Source organism: Tupaia chinensis, unplaced genomic scaffold, assembly GCF_000334495.1.
Source record: "Tupaia chinensis unplaced genomic scaffold, TupChi_1.0 Scaffold000341_1, whole genome shotgun sequence".
NCBI classification, from domain to species: Eukaryota; Metazoa; Chordata; class Mammalia; order Scandentia; family Tupaiidae; genus Tupaia; species Tupaia belangeri.
The window spans coordinates 1507083-1520851 of NW_006159835.1; the positions used below are offsets into that span (position 1 = coordinate 1507083).

The 13769-nt window shown below is 39.8% G+C and overlaps 1 protein-coding gene and 1 pseudogene across 1 annotated transcript in view; both read left to right on the plus strand.

Moving 5' to 3' along the window:
• Positions 1 to 13769, plus strand: part of WDPCP (WD repeat containing planar cell polarity effector) — a 264252-nt gene that overhangs the window by 113244 nt on the left and 137239 nt on the right. The window lies entirely within an intron of this gene.
• On the plus strand, positions 75 to 5881 carry LOC102479032 (serine/threonine-protein kinase PAK 1-like; annotated as a pseudogene).

Genomic DNA, 13769 nt, shown 5'->3' on the forward strand with positions numbered 1-13769 from the left:
TAATTATTTCAAACATATCTTAATCTACCATTTAGATATAATCTGTCATTGTTTTAATTAGTCTACCTTTACTCATGGAGGTAACTATTTAATTATCTCCTCAATTGGCATTAATTTTTACTTTCCAGAGACTATTTACAAGACTGAATTAATACTTTTAGAACCATAATATTTCTTAAATATGCCTTAGGATACTATTCAAAAGGATGGCACTATTTTAAAACCATACCTTGTTTTCATAAACCTAAGTTTTAATCAAACTTTCAAGCTCAAACATAAAATAAGCTCAAGAAAGCTTCAAACTTAGTACAATTCAAACTTGTAGTTCTTATTGCCATTACTCACCTTGAAAGCAGGCTCACAATTATTTGACTGGAGGGCAAGCCTGCCACCTATAGTAAGAGGTGTGTCTCAGGCCTCCACCCTTACCATCGTACAGGGTAAGTTGGAACATGTCAGGCATCTTGAAATATGCAGTGGAGCATCCCAGAGACAATCCTTTTTAGATAGACCTATGCATTTTAATTTAATAGCAAGTATGCATGTTTGTTGGGTAGGGGGATCTTTGAAGAATGTTGAATTAATTCAACCCAGAAGAGGAATTTTCATGGTAGAATACATACAGAATTACTTTTACTTTATAGCAGTTTGATAATACCAACTAATTAGACTGGTATACCAATGAGTCTGCTTTTAATATTTCTAATAGGACCTGTCTCTTTTATGTTCCATTTTGTTTTGTTGCATTATTTCTATGATGGATAAGATATTCCTAAAATTGATCTTTTACTCTCAGCACATTCTTGATGCAATGTGTGTGTGTGTGTGTGTGTGTGTGTGTGTATAAAAATTTTATTTGCCAGAGGGCAGATGTGCTTGCCAAAAAGAGAGACAGAAAGATGGGGGAGGGGGAAAGAAAGCAGTCCCTAGCAGGCCATGGTCATGCCACAATCCCTTTTCTGTTTCTCTGCCCTGTTGGGATTTCAGGCAAGTACACGCACATATCTGGTGTATTTTTTAAGTTGTTAGGGCTGGAATCCAAACCGTGCTGTTATCCATGTAAGGTCTGGGTGCCTTAACCAGTAGGCCATGGAACTGGCCCAATGTAATATATTTTAAGATAATTTCACCTTCACCTTCCCCACAGGTCCAGGTTAGTCCCTATAGCTTTAGGCCTTTGAGATACCTCCTAACATAATCCATCTACTTCTTCCTTTTTTTAGATAGGACTGTTAGCTGGGACTTCTAAAAATATGTGTGGGTGCTATACCTAAAGATCTCTAGTATCACAATAAGTTAAAAAAATGATGCTCAAACTAAATGTTTAGTTTAAGGATCCTATTACCCCTTTTTGTTAAATTGTATTAAAATTTTGTTACATTTTACTTAGCTGTAAAAGTAAGTAGGAACAGGCTCCACATAGTCTTCCTTTTGTACACCTGTCCAGCATGGTGGTTCCAGAATAGCACATGCTTAAATTCTATTAGCGATTTCCTTATATATTTGCTTCTAAAGTAGCAGCAATTGACTATAACATAATGTTCTGTGACTGACTCTTGGTAAAGGAGTGGAACAAGTTCCTCAGCATTTTGGGGCTAACATATTTGACTCTCAGTCTTTGAATCAGACTACTCTTCTACTAATGTAAATTTATTGCCTTCAAGAAATGATAAATTTAGGATTCATGAAGTTAATTTTCTTGTCTCATTAAAGGATCTTTGAACAGTCTAGTTGTTAGAAATGAGTAAGGCTACTCTTGCAATGTACAAGATTTCAGAGGATGTACTCTGAGCTGAGGTCCTTTCAACTGAGGCACTGAATAATGGGGATTCATAGGCTATCATCAGTACCAGCGCTTAATAAATGTCAATTCAATGACCTGTAAATTGTACTTTTTAAAAAAACAATTCCCTTGGGACTAGCAGTTAGCGTAATAGCTATGTCGCTGGACTCCCATGTAGTCGACTACAGTTCGCGTCCCAGACCCGGTGGCTTAAAACTCACACCGGGTGCTTGTGCATGCATGCCCAAGATCCCAAGAGGAGAATGGAGGAGAAGGGATTGCGGTGTGACCATCCCCCCTGGGGGGTGATTTCTCGCTTTCTGTCTCTCTGTTTCTCTCTGTCTGTCTGGCGAGCGCATGCGCCCTATAGCAAATACCTCTCCAAAAAAAACAAAAGAAAAGAAAAGAAAGAAAAGAAAAACAATTCCCTTTCATGTAAATTTGAAAAAATTTCTAAATCAAGACTTACCTATTTTACGTTTAGGATAAAAATTGTCTTTTGAGATTTTTTCGGGGAGTATGCTTATTTCTAGTTTGAAATGCAATAAAAGATGATACATAATTTAGAGCTTTAGTTTCATCAGCTATTAAATTTACTTCTCACTGTTTTTATTTTGTTTCCTAAAAACACTTCATTAGGGTATAGTGTTTAATAATTTCCTGCTTTGAATTTCTTAAACTGTTGCAAAATTTTCACAGAGAATTATAGTTTCAGCTTAAAAACACTATTAAATTGTTTATCACTCTGGTGGGACACTTTTTTTTTTTTTTTTTTGGTTGGCCAGAGGGCTCGTGACAGGGGGAACGTAAATTGTACTTTTTAAAAAAACAATTCCCTTGGGACTAGCAGTTAGCGTAATAGCTATGTCGCTGGACTCCCATGTAGTCGACTACAGTTCGCGTCCCAGACCCGGTGGCTTAAAACTCACACCGGGTGCTTGTGCATGCATGCCCAAGATCCCAAGAGGAGAATGGAGGAGAAGGGATTGCGGTGTGACCATCCCCCCTGGGGGGTGATTTCTCGCTTTCTGTCTCTCTGTTTCTCTCTGTCTGTCTGGCGAGCGCATGCGCCCTATAGCAAATACCTCTCCAAAAAAAACAAAAGAAAAGAAAAGAAAGAAAAGAAAAACAATTCCCTTTCATGTAAATTTGAAAAAATTTCTAAATCAAGACTTACCTATTTTACGTTTAGGATAAAAATTGTCTTTTGAGATTTTTTCGGGGAGTATGCTTATTTCTAGTTTGAAATGCAATAAAAGATGATACATAATTTAGAGCTTTAGTTTCATCAGCTATTAAATTTACTTCTCACTGTTTTTATTTTGTTTCCTAAAAACACTTCATTAGGGTATAGTGTTTAATAATTTCCTGCTTTGAATTTCTTAAACTGTTGCAAAATTTTCACAGAGAATTATAGTTTCAGCTTAAAAACACTATTAAATTGTTTATCACTCTGGTGGGACACTTTTTTTTTTTTTTTTTTTCAGTTGGCCAGAGGGCTTGTGACAGAGGGAAAGCATCCCCCCACCCCCCTGGAGAAAGGTCACCCCATAATCCTTTGTCCTCTATTTGCCCTGCCTTCAAGATTTTGAGCATGCATACACATGCACCTGGTGTGTTTTTCCTGCTGTTGGGTTCAGGACTCGAACTGGGTAGTTGACCATGTGAGATCCAGCTCACAAACCACCAGGCTCTGAGCTGGCTCACTCTGGCGGAATTTCTAAGGTCCAAAAATTCAGTGCTTAAAGTCACTTTTATGTTTATAGATTATTGTATAATCAGGTTAAAGCAAAATTTTTGTTATTTAAATATTCATGTATGGGCTCCAACCAGCCCAGCCAAGGCCAGTGGAGCTGAGCCTTGCATGAAACCAGCAGGGCAGAGAGGTGCAGCTTTGTGACAAACACCAGATATGCTGGGGATGGCTGCACCCACCAGTAGCTGCTGGTAGTGGTGACAGTGCCAGATAGTGGCCTAGACATTCAAGACAAACCCCCTAGCCCCTCTGATGAGAAACACCAGCACTGTAATTGGAGCTGGTAGTAAAGATGCTATAACCCTAAACCACAGTTCCACACCTCTGCCTCCAAACCCAGAGAAGAAGAAAATGGACTGATTTCACCAATCCATCTTACCTGGAGATAAAACAAATAAAAAGAAAGAGAATGAATAGCCAGAGATTTCTCTTCTTTCAGATTGTGAACATAGTTCATACACACACACACACACATTTTTAAGAGAGATTTTTGCTACAGAATGCATGAGTTCACCAGAGAGACAAAGTGAAAAATCACCCTCCCGAGGGTATGACCATGCTACAATCCCTTCTCCTCTCAGGATTTTGGGCACCATGCACACATGCCTGGTGTGAGTTTTAAGTCATCAGGTCTGGAACTCGAACCATGGTCGACTGTGGGAGTCCAGCAGTGTAACCATTATGCCATCTGCTGGTCCTCCTCATGTTGGTTTTGATGTTGTTCCAGGGGAGTTTACGGGGATACCAGAGCAGTGGGCCCACTTGCTTCAGACATCAAATAACACCAAGTCAGAGCAGAAGAAAAACCCACAGGCTGTTTTGGATGTGTTAGAATTTTACAACTCCAAAAAGACCTCCAACAGCCAGAAGTACATGAGAGTCACAGATAAGTCAGCTGAGGTTTGTAATTCTTCTAACACTTTGAATGTGAAAGCTGTCTGAGACCCCTACAGTGCCGCTGGTTTCAGAAGATGAAGGTGATGGTGGTGCTCTACCACTAGTGATTGCTCCATTCCCAGAGCACACAAAGTCTGTGTACACGCCATCTGTGATTGAACCACTTCCTATTACTCCAACTCAGGATGTAGCTACGTCTCCCATTTCCCTTCCTGAGAATACCACCATTCTGCCAGATGCTTTGACCCAGAATACTGAGAAGCAGAAGAAGCAGCCTGAGATGTCTGATGAGGAGATTTTTTTTTTTGGGGGGGGTGGGGAGAGGTTTTTTGCTATAGGGCACATGCACTCGCCAGGAAGACAGAGAGAGACAGAAAGCAAGAAATCACCTTCCAGTGGAGATGACCACGCCATGGTCCCTTCTCCATTCTCCTCTCAGGATCTTGGGCATGCATGCACAAGCACGCAGCATGAGTTTAAGCCACCAGGTCCAGGACTTGAACCACGGTCGACTACATGGGAGTCTAGTGACATAGTCATTATGCTAATTCCTGGTCCCTGATGAGATCTTGGAGAAATTATGGAGCATAGTGAATGTGGGCAATCCTTAGATGAAATGTACATGGTTTGAGAAGATTGGACAATGTGCTTTGGACACAGTGTACACTGCAATGGATGTGGCCATCGGACAGGAAGTGGCTATTAGGCAGATAAATCTTCAGCCGCAGCCAAAGAAAGAGATGATTTTTAATGAAATTCTGGTCGTGAGGGAAAACAAGAATTGAAATATTGTACATTACTTGGACAGTTACCTTGTGGGAGATGAGCTGTGGATTGTCATGGAATACTTCCCTGAGGCTTCTTGACAGACATGGTGACACAACCTGCAACGGTTGAAGGCCAGATTGCAGCTGTTTGCCACGAGTCTCTGCAGGCTCTGGAGTTTCTGCATTTAAACCAGGTCATTCACAAAGACATCAAGAGTGAAAATACAATGTTGGGAATAAATGGCTATGTCAAGTTAACTGATTTTGGATTCTGTGCACAAATAACCCCAGAACAGAGTAAGCAGAGTACCATGGTGGGAACCCTGTACTGGATGGCACCAGAGGTTGTAATGTGGAAGGTCTATGGGCCCAAGGTTGACATTTGGTCCCTGGGCATCATGGCCATCCATATGATTGAAGGGGATCCCCTTTACATCAATGAAAGCCCTCTGAGAGCCTTGTATCTCATTGTCACCAATGCGACCCAGAAGCTTCAGATCACAGAGTAGCCATCAGCTGTCTTCCAGGACATTCTGAATGATTATCTTGTGATGTATGTGAAAAAGAGGTTCAGCTAAGGAGCTGCTTCAATATCAGTTCATGAAGATTGCCAAGCCCCTCTCTAGTCTCACACTACTGATTGCCACAGCAAAGGAGGCAACCAAGAACAATCACTGAAACTACGCTCACCTAGCCTCATTGTGCCAAGCCTTTGGTGAAACAAATGCTCATTTCAGAAACTCCAACCTTTGGTGCCCTCTTCTTCCTGCCTTGCTTCTCCATTTTCTGACTCCGCACTATGGAGACTTTGATCCTTAGAAAACATGTGTCCACCATTGAAGAGAACTGCAACTGGATGATTAATCAGATGGTGATTAATCATCTAAATGACAAATTCCCTAACAATTTGTGAATGTGAGGGTACTTTTTGATCTAATGGTTTAGCTGAATAAACCATTAGACTCTGTACTCCTCACTGTCCACTCCCAACAATCAGTTGTTAACTGTCTAAATTTACAATTAGATAATGTCATCAATTTGTAAGCAGTTGAGATTTTTTTGTGTGCCTGCTTCTCTTTGATTGAACTCCCCAAACACCTTATCATACTTAAAAACTGAAATAGCTTGGATGGGGTTTAATAATCTGCCAGGACATGAAGTAGTAGCTCAGCTTCTCAGACCATGACTTTGGTGCAGCCAATCCTGACATGGGAGAATGACCATGTTTTCTTTGTGTGAGCTTCTAGCAGCAATCCAGGAGGACCACCAGATAGTATTCCCCATGCTTTCTTATGAAGTAGTCTTGGCTATGTAGCAGCTTTTAATTCCCTGCATCTCCTAGGCTGCTGCTTCCATTCTGTCCCTGTTTAACATTGAGAGATTTCCAAGGGTACATGCTCAGCGATAACAGTGTAACAACGTAGGAAAGGAAGCGTAACTTCTCTTAGAGCAAGGCTAGGCATCCTATTAGGCGAAGTTTCAAGAACTCAGCCTCTGTCTTTTTCCACCTTGGGTAAGAAGTGAAAGACGAACTCAGCTCTTCTGATGGCCTGAATCTTTGTATCAAGGCAAAGGATCTCCAAATCTGAGACTAGATGTTAGATTTGGTGGCCTGAGGTGATACCCTGCCAGCCAAAGGGGACGCTGTTTTTAGGATGCATAGCCTAACTCTCTGCAAATGGAAATGCTTACACTAGTTGTAGGGGTGTTTGCTACCTCCTGCTATTTTTTTGGTTTGGGTGCTCCCACAAGGACCCCTGGCCAGCATTGTGATTTGTCATGTCAGCCCCTTGTCATGCTCAGAGGTAACACTGCCCCGGTAGCACATGGTTTCTATTTCCTTCAATAAAGGAAGATGAAAATTTAAAATAAAAAAATATATATACACACACAGACACATTGATTTTAGATTAAATTATTTGAATTCATGTATGATATATGTGCATTTAACTGTAAAAGTGTAATGGACTGTGCCCTAGTTTCTGTCCATAACAATTCTACATTTCCACGCACCATCTAAAAATGCCAAGAAAAGGTAGTGTTCTTTTAAATTTCTGTACTGAATTATTTGACAAGTTATGTAAGCATTAAAATTATTTTCTAAGCCTATCACAAATTATGTCATAAATTCTTTATTTTTTAGAGAGATTTTTATAAGATTTTTATAATGTGCTGTAAGGCACATGCGCTTGCCATAGAGGGAGAGAGAAACAGAGACAGAAAACAAAAAATCAGTGCCCTCCCATCACCCCTCCCCCTCCCCCCGGGGGATGACCATGCTGCAATCCCTTCTCCATTCTCCTCTCAGGATCTTGGGCATGCACACACATGTGCCTGGAATGAGTTTCAAGCTGCTGGGCCTGGTACTTGAACCATGGTCAGCCATGTGGGAGTCCAGTGGCATAACTGCTATGCCATCTGCTGGTCTCTTCTCTTAAATACTTTCTGATCATGTCTACCTACACCATCTACTACAACTGCTTTATCACCAATGATCTGTGTGCCATTCTATTCAACAATCTTGGACATCTTGTTACTGGTATCTTCAGCACCAATAACATTTGACTTTATCCTTTAAGCCTGGTTTCCAGGGCACCACACTACCTTTATTGTGCTCTACTCCTTCTCAGTGTCCTCTCTCTGTCTCTTCCTTTATCCATCTCTAGTCTCCAAATATTTGTGGACTCCAGGGCTCAACTCTTCAGTCTCTTCTATTGGTCTCTCTATACTCATTCCCTTGGTGATCTTTGCCAATCTCTTGGCTTTAATACTGTCTGTGTGTAGGACCAGCAGATGGCATAATGGTTACATTGCTGGACTCCCACGTAGATGACTACAGTTCAAATCCCAGACCTGGCAGCTTAAAACTCATGCTGGGTGTATGTGCATGTGTGTCCAAAATCCCAAGAGGAGAATGGAGGAGAAGAGATTGTGTCATGGCCATCCCCTCAAGAGGTGATTTTTCACTTTCTCTCCCTCTCCCTCTCCCTCCCTCTCTCTCTCTCTCTCTCTCTCCAGTGAGCACATGTACCCTACAGTAAAAGTCTTTCAAAAAAACTGTGTGGTTGCCAAACTTTTCCCTGAACTATGGACTGCAATCAACTGTCTATCTGACTTCTCCACTTGCCCATCTAATGAGCATCACAAACACAGTATGTCTAAAATTGAGCTCCTGATGTTTCCCTCAGAAATGGCTCTTTCCAGTTTCCCCATTCTCAGTAAATGGCAACTCATTCTTGTAGTTGCTCAGAAATTTCTTCTAGGGGCCCGCAGGTGGCATGGTGGTTATGGTGTTGGTCTCCCACATGGCTGGCCATGACTTGGCAGTTCTCTCTCTCTTTCTCTCTCTAGTGAGTACACATGCCCTATAGCAAGTTAAAAATAACAACAATAAATCAATTCTTTAAAAAAGAAATTTCTCCTTATAAACCACATTTGACCCATCAGTAGATAGTGATGCCTAAACACTCCAAGTATACCCAGAATCAGACCATTTCTCACTACTCTGCTCTAACTATCCCATCAAAGCCACCATTAGACCTCAGGCTAGACCACAGCAACAGCCTTCTAGCTATCTGCCTGTGTTAATCCTCACTCCTTTCAATGTCTTCCCATCACAACAGCCTGATCTTAGTTCCTGCTCTTCTTGCTCATTCCATCCCAATCCCACAGACTTGCTATTCTTCAAATATGATAGACATGGTTCCATCTCAAGGCCTTTGCATCTATTGTTGCCTCTACCTAGAACTCTGTCCGCCAGCTATCTTCCATAGCTTATTCCAAATGTCCTTCTAGTCTCAGGACATTTCAGTGAGGCCTTTCTTAACCACCAAAATTATACCTTTTCTGTCCCACTTTGTTTTCTTTCCTTTTGTTTTCTATTAGTAGATATTCGACCTTTAAGTCTGATACTCTTAATTTTCTTATCTTCTATCCCGTATGGTTCATTATTACGTCCTCTGTCATCTATTCTGCATTACAGGGATATTTCACCTTGATCTTTCAATGATTCTATTCATTTTTCTGTTTATGCTCTCATATTATTTGTTAATTAACATGTACTAAGTATGCATATTTATGGAATACCAAGTGATTTTTCATTATATGTTTAATGATTAAGTCATGATATTTTGCCCATCCATCATCTCAACCATTTTTCACTACTTTGTGTTGAGAACATTCAAATTCATCTTTTCTTTTAGCTGAAATGAGATATAGAGTTGTTACTAACTACAGTTACCTGCTGTGCTTTATAACACTATAACTTGCTCCTCTTAGCTGTCTCTAATTCTGTTTCCATTAATCAACATCTCTGTATCCCCCCTTCTCCCCTACACTTCCTATCCTCTAGTAGTCATTATTTACTACTACTTTACTTCTATATGCTACCATAGTCTTTTTAAAAACAACATACTATTTGGACCAGCAGGTGGCCTGGTGGTTAAGGTGCCAACAGAGGTTTGAGTCCTGGACCTGGCAGCTTGAAAATCACATCAGGAGCATGTACATGCATGCTCAGGAAGATGGAGGAGAAGTGACTGTGGTGTGGCCATACTCCTAAGTGGGTACTTTCTCACTTTCCCTCTCTCCGTCTCTTTCTGGCAAGTACATGTGTCCTATGGCAAAAACAAACCAAAAAAAGAGAGAGAGAGAGAGAGAGAGAGAGAGAGAGAAAGAAAACATACTATTCATTTTTTAAAGTTTGTTTATTTTGAGAGAGAGAGGGAGAGACAGAGACAGACAAGTACCCCTGACATAGTCTCATAACACACTCTTCCCAGCCAGCTAGGAATACAGGTATGTGAAGATATACCCAAGTGTGTTCAGGTGGACCAAGGGCCTAACCTAAGCCTCCCATATGTCTTCCAGCACTGTACAGCAGCACCTCACTGCCTACACCACCACAGCTAAACAACAGCATACTATTTTTGTTTCAAGGATGTAACTACTCTTAGTTCTCTTGAAATAATAATTTTAAGTCTCTGAATTTAGTTCTGTTTGTTGTATCATCTCTGATTCTTTCTGTGTTTTGGTTGTTTTAGCCCCAGATGTATAGATCTCAAATTCACAGATAGAAAATTCAGTGAAAAGAGGGGTCAGATGCTGGCGTGGTGCCTAGGGCACTGAATTCCCACATGGCTGACTACAGTTTGAGTCCTGGACCTGGCAGCTTGCTTTCTCATTCTCCCTCTCTCTCTCTTTCTCTTTGAGTCTCTCTCTGGTCAAATTGAAGAAGAAAAGGAAGAAAAATAATTTTTTTAAAAAAGTTTTTTAAAAAGAGAAAATTCAGTGAAAAGTATGATAATCTCTGACTTTATGGTTACATGTAAAAGTGAATAGAAAGTTGGTTTGCATGGGCAGATCTGTTAAAAGTTAAGAGTTACCTGTTAAGAGTTATCTCTTCAGAGGTAACTGTCAAATATCAGTACATATAACCTTTGCTCTGAGGGTAATAATCATTTTTCTATAGAAAGTTCCTCTAAACGAGTACTATAGAGACCCAAGCCTAGCTACAAAAGCAGGGAAGGAACTGGAGACATTTTCACCACTTCTGAGGCAGACTCACTCAATCCCCTTTTTTCCAGTCTAGCTATCTTACTTCTGCTTTTTATTGTGCTCAGCGCCTTCAAGTCCAGAAACCCTCTGCTATGGTGTCTCCAAAAAATGATGCTATTTCATTTGCTCTTTATATAAACTTTTAGTATACCTCCTTATTATCAGTTCCACCTTCTAATGCACTTGATGCTTCCAATACTTGTGCCTTTCTGGGTTCTACAGCACATAGCTTTTACTTTCCATTGATATCTTTTGCTGCAATGAGTGATGCTTCAGCAAAGTCTCTAACCTGCAAAGTCAGATATTGACAGTTTGGGATCAGCAGAAGGCATAATGATTACATTATTGGACTCCCACACAGTCAACTGTGGTTTGAGTCTTAGACCCAGCTGCGTGTGCGTGCATGCCCAAGATCCCAAGAAAATGGAAGAGAAGAAATTGAGGCATAGCCATCCCCCCGAGGGGGTGATTTCTCGCTTTCTGTCTCTCTGTCTCTCTCTGGCGAGCGCATGAACCCTACAGCAAAAATCTCTCTAAAGAAAAAAGTGGTTGTCTTTGAGAGTAGGATGAGTGACTGTGTGGGGGGAAAGGCAATAAACAGCTCTATTCATTACATGTATTCTTTGACAGTTCAAAAGCTGATACTTAGATTAATTGAAACCATTTTAAAACATGCCAAGAGGGACCAGTAGATGGCATGGTGGTTAGGGTGCTGGACTCCCATATGGCTGACAGTAAGTAGTTCAAGTCCCAGACCTGATAGCCTGCTTTCTCACTTTCTCTTTCTCTTTCTTTCTGTCTTCCTCTGGTGAGTACACTTGCCCTATAGCAAATTTAGAATACAATAATAATAATAATGATAATGATAATAATAAATTCTTTAAAAATAAGTTAATAAATGAAACATACCCAGAGTGTCAGATTGGGTCTTCTGAGAAGCATGTAAGAGATTTATGGAGGAGAGATGAAAGATCATGGGGAAAGGAGCAGGAGTAGGTGGCGATGGCTCTTGGACTGTGATTCTGGTCTGAAATGTATGAAAGAAGGAAGCGTAGAAGGAGCTGCCGACTGCAGCACAGTGTTGAGAAAGTTTCAGCTAGGCCAAATGTCCATTTGAGGAATCTGCTGTTGGACAGAACTGGGCTGGGTCTGGTACCCCACTATACTTAGTTACTGACTGGGAACTACCCAGGGAAAGTGTAGCCTCTATTAGCCAGATATGCTCCTAGTCTTGTTACTCTTGACAGAGCTCTGAGTAGTTCAAGACCACGACCACACTCAACAAACATTTATATTAAAAGAATGTATGTGTATTTGTGTGCACACACAATACTGTCTCTGAGGAATCCTAATGTTTAGCTAGCATGTTTACTGTCATTCCCTGATCAATATGCTTTCTTGGGCAAAAAACATTATTTCTTTCTAGGAAAAATAGGCAGAAAATTTACATCATATCTTAACTACTTCAATCCAAAGTTTAACGACCTCTAATAAGCCACTGGTACATTCACTGTTTACACTTAAGAATTCTGATTTTAGAACACAGTTATTACACAAGAAATTTTGATCTTCCTTATAATAATGTATCTTTGTATCATCAATCAACATTTCCTTCCTGTTCTCTTCATAAGTAGTTCTTTCTTCTCTTTTATTAATTGTTTTTATTTTAAAACATTTCTTTAAAGAAACTCATCATTTCCTGACTCCACCCTTGGCATTCATGTATAATAATGTTTTGGAAGCTTCAAGGTATTTTGCTACAAAGGAAGCCAGTTGAGGACTGTGAATTTCCCTCATATACTCAGTTATAGTTAATAGCGAATATGGCAAAAGCTAGATGAGTTCAATGTCTGAATAATACAATTCCTCACATATGTTTTAGAAAGTAGAAACAAACACATACTCTTTATCTATTTTTTTCAGGGAGGGTAGAGCTGTACTTCTGTTGTTAGCTAGCGAGAAGAGCTTTAATATTCTGTATTAGCACATTTGTAGTGATTTTTTATATAAAAACTTAAAATGTGACTTATTTCAAATTTAGAATGTCATATTATATGTTTGAGTCAGAATGTGCTACATAAAAATGTATACATAATCTATGAATCTAAGGTTGGTGTAGAAATCCAGCAACTTCACATTCATGATACTTGAGAATATGTTGTTATACATGTGACAGCATACCTGACAGAGAAAACACGTCAAGTGCTTTTACCAAATTGTAATTTATGCCCATTATTTATTTTTTAAATAAAGTTTAAAAATTGAAACTATTATTATTAAATTAGACAAACTTATTGAGTGACTCAGAAATGAAAAGCAGTTGTAACTGCATTTCTCATAGAATAACATTGTATGTAAAATATTCACAAAGGCTCTTCACTGCCATTTAGTAGTCTTGTTGGTGTAAGTAGACTCCTAGGTTGAATTCTGAGGTTCCAGTTACAGTGTGAGCCAAGCTCATAAATCACCCTACTCTGCATACATCCTTCTACCTTAATAGAACAGGTCCTCCTTTTGTCTGGGGCCAACTTGTGGTTTCAGCCAGACCCAGATTTCTCAAACTGTGCACTGAGGCATCTGGGACTGTAGTGCTGCAGGATATTTAAAAATTTTCAAAGACAGGAATTCACAGAAGTGCTGCAGGATATTTAAAAATTTCAAAGCAAACAAAGATTTCTGTCTGATACTACACGAACAACTAGCTCCAAGAATTAAGAGTTTCAACATTAGATCTTTCTACATTTCTTTGGAGGCTGTCATATCTGAAATGAAATTGCCTTTTCAGTGGTTGCTGTGCTAAAAAGCAACCACCACATGATAAAATGGAACAGGAGTGAGAGTGAGGGTATCCTGTCTGATTCAACAGTATAAGAAGTTGTGCAGTGCCCAACTTCTGTTAATGCACACATACCTTTGTTAATAATTGTAGTTATTTAGAAATGAAATAAGTATTTTTCTTTTAATCTGTGTAAATTTTTTTCTAAATGGCTATTAAGCCATTAGGACATTA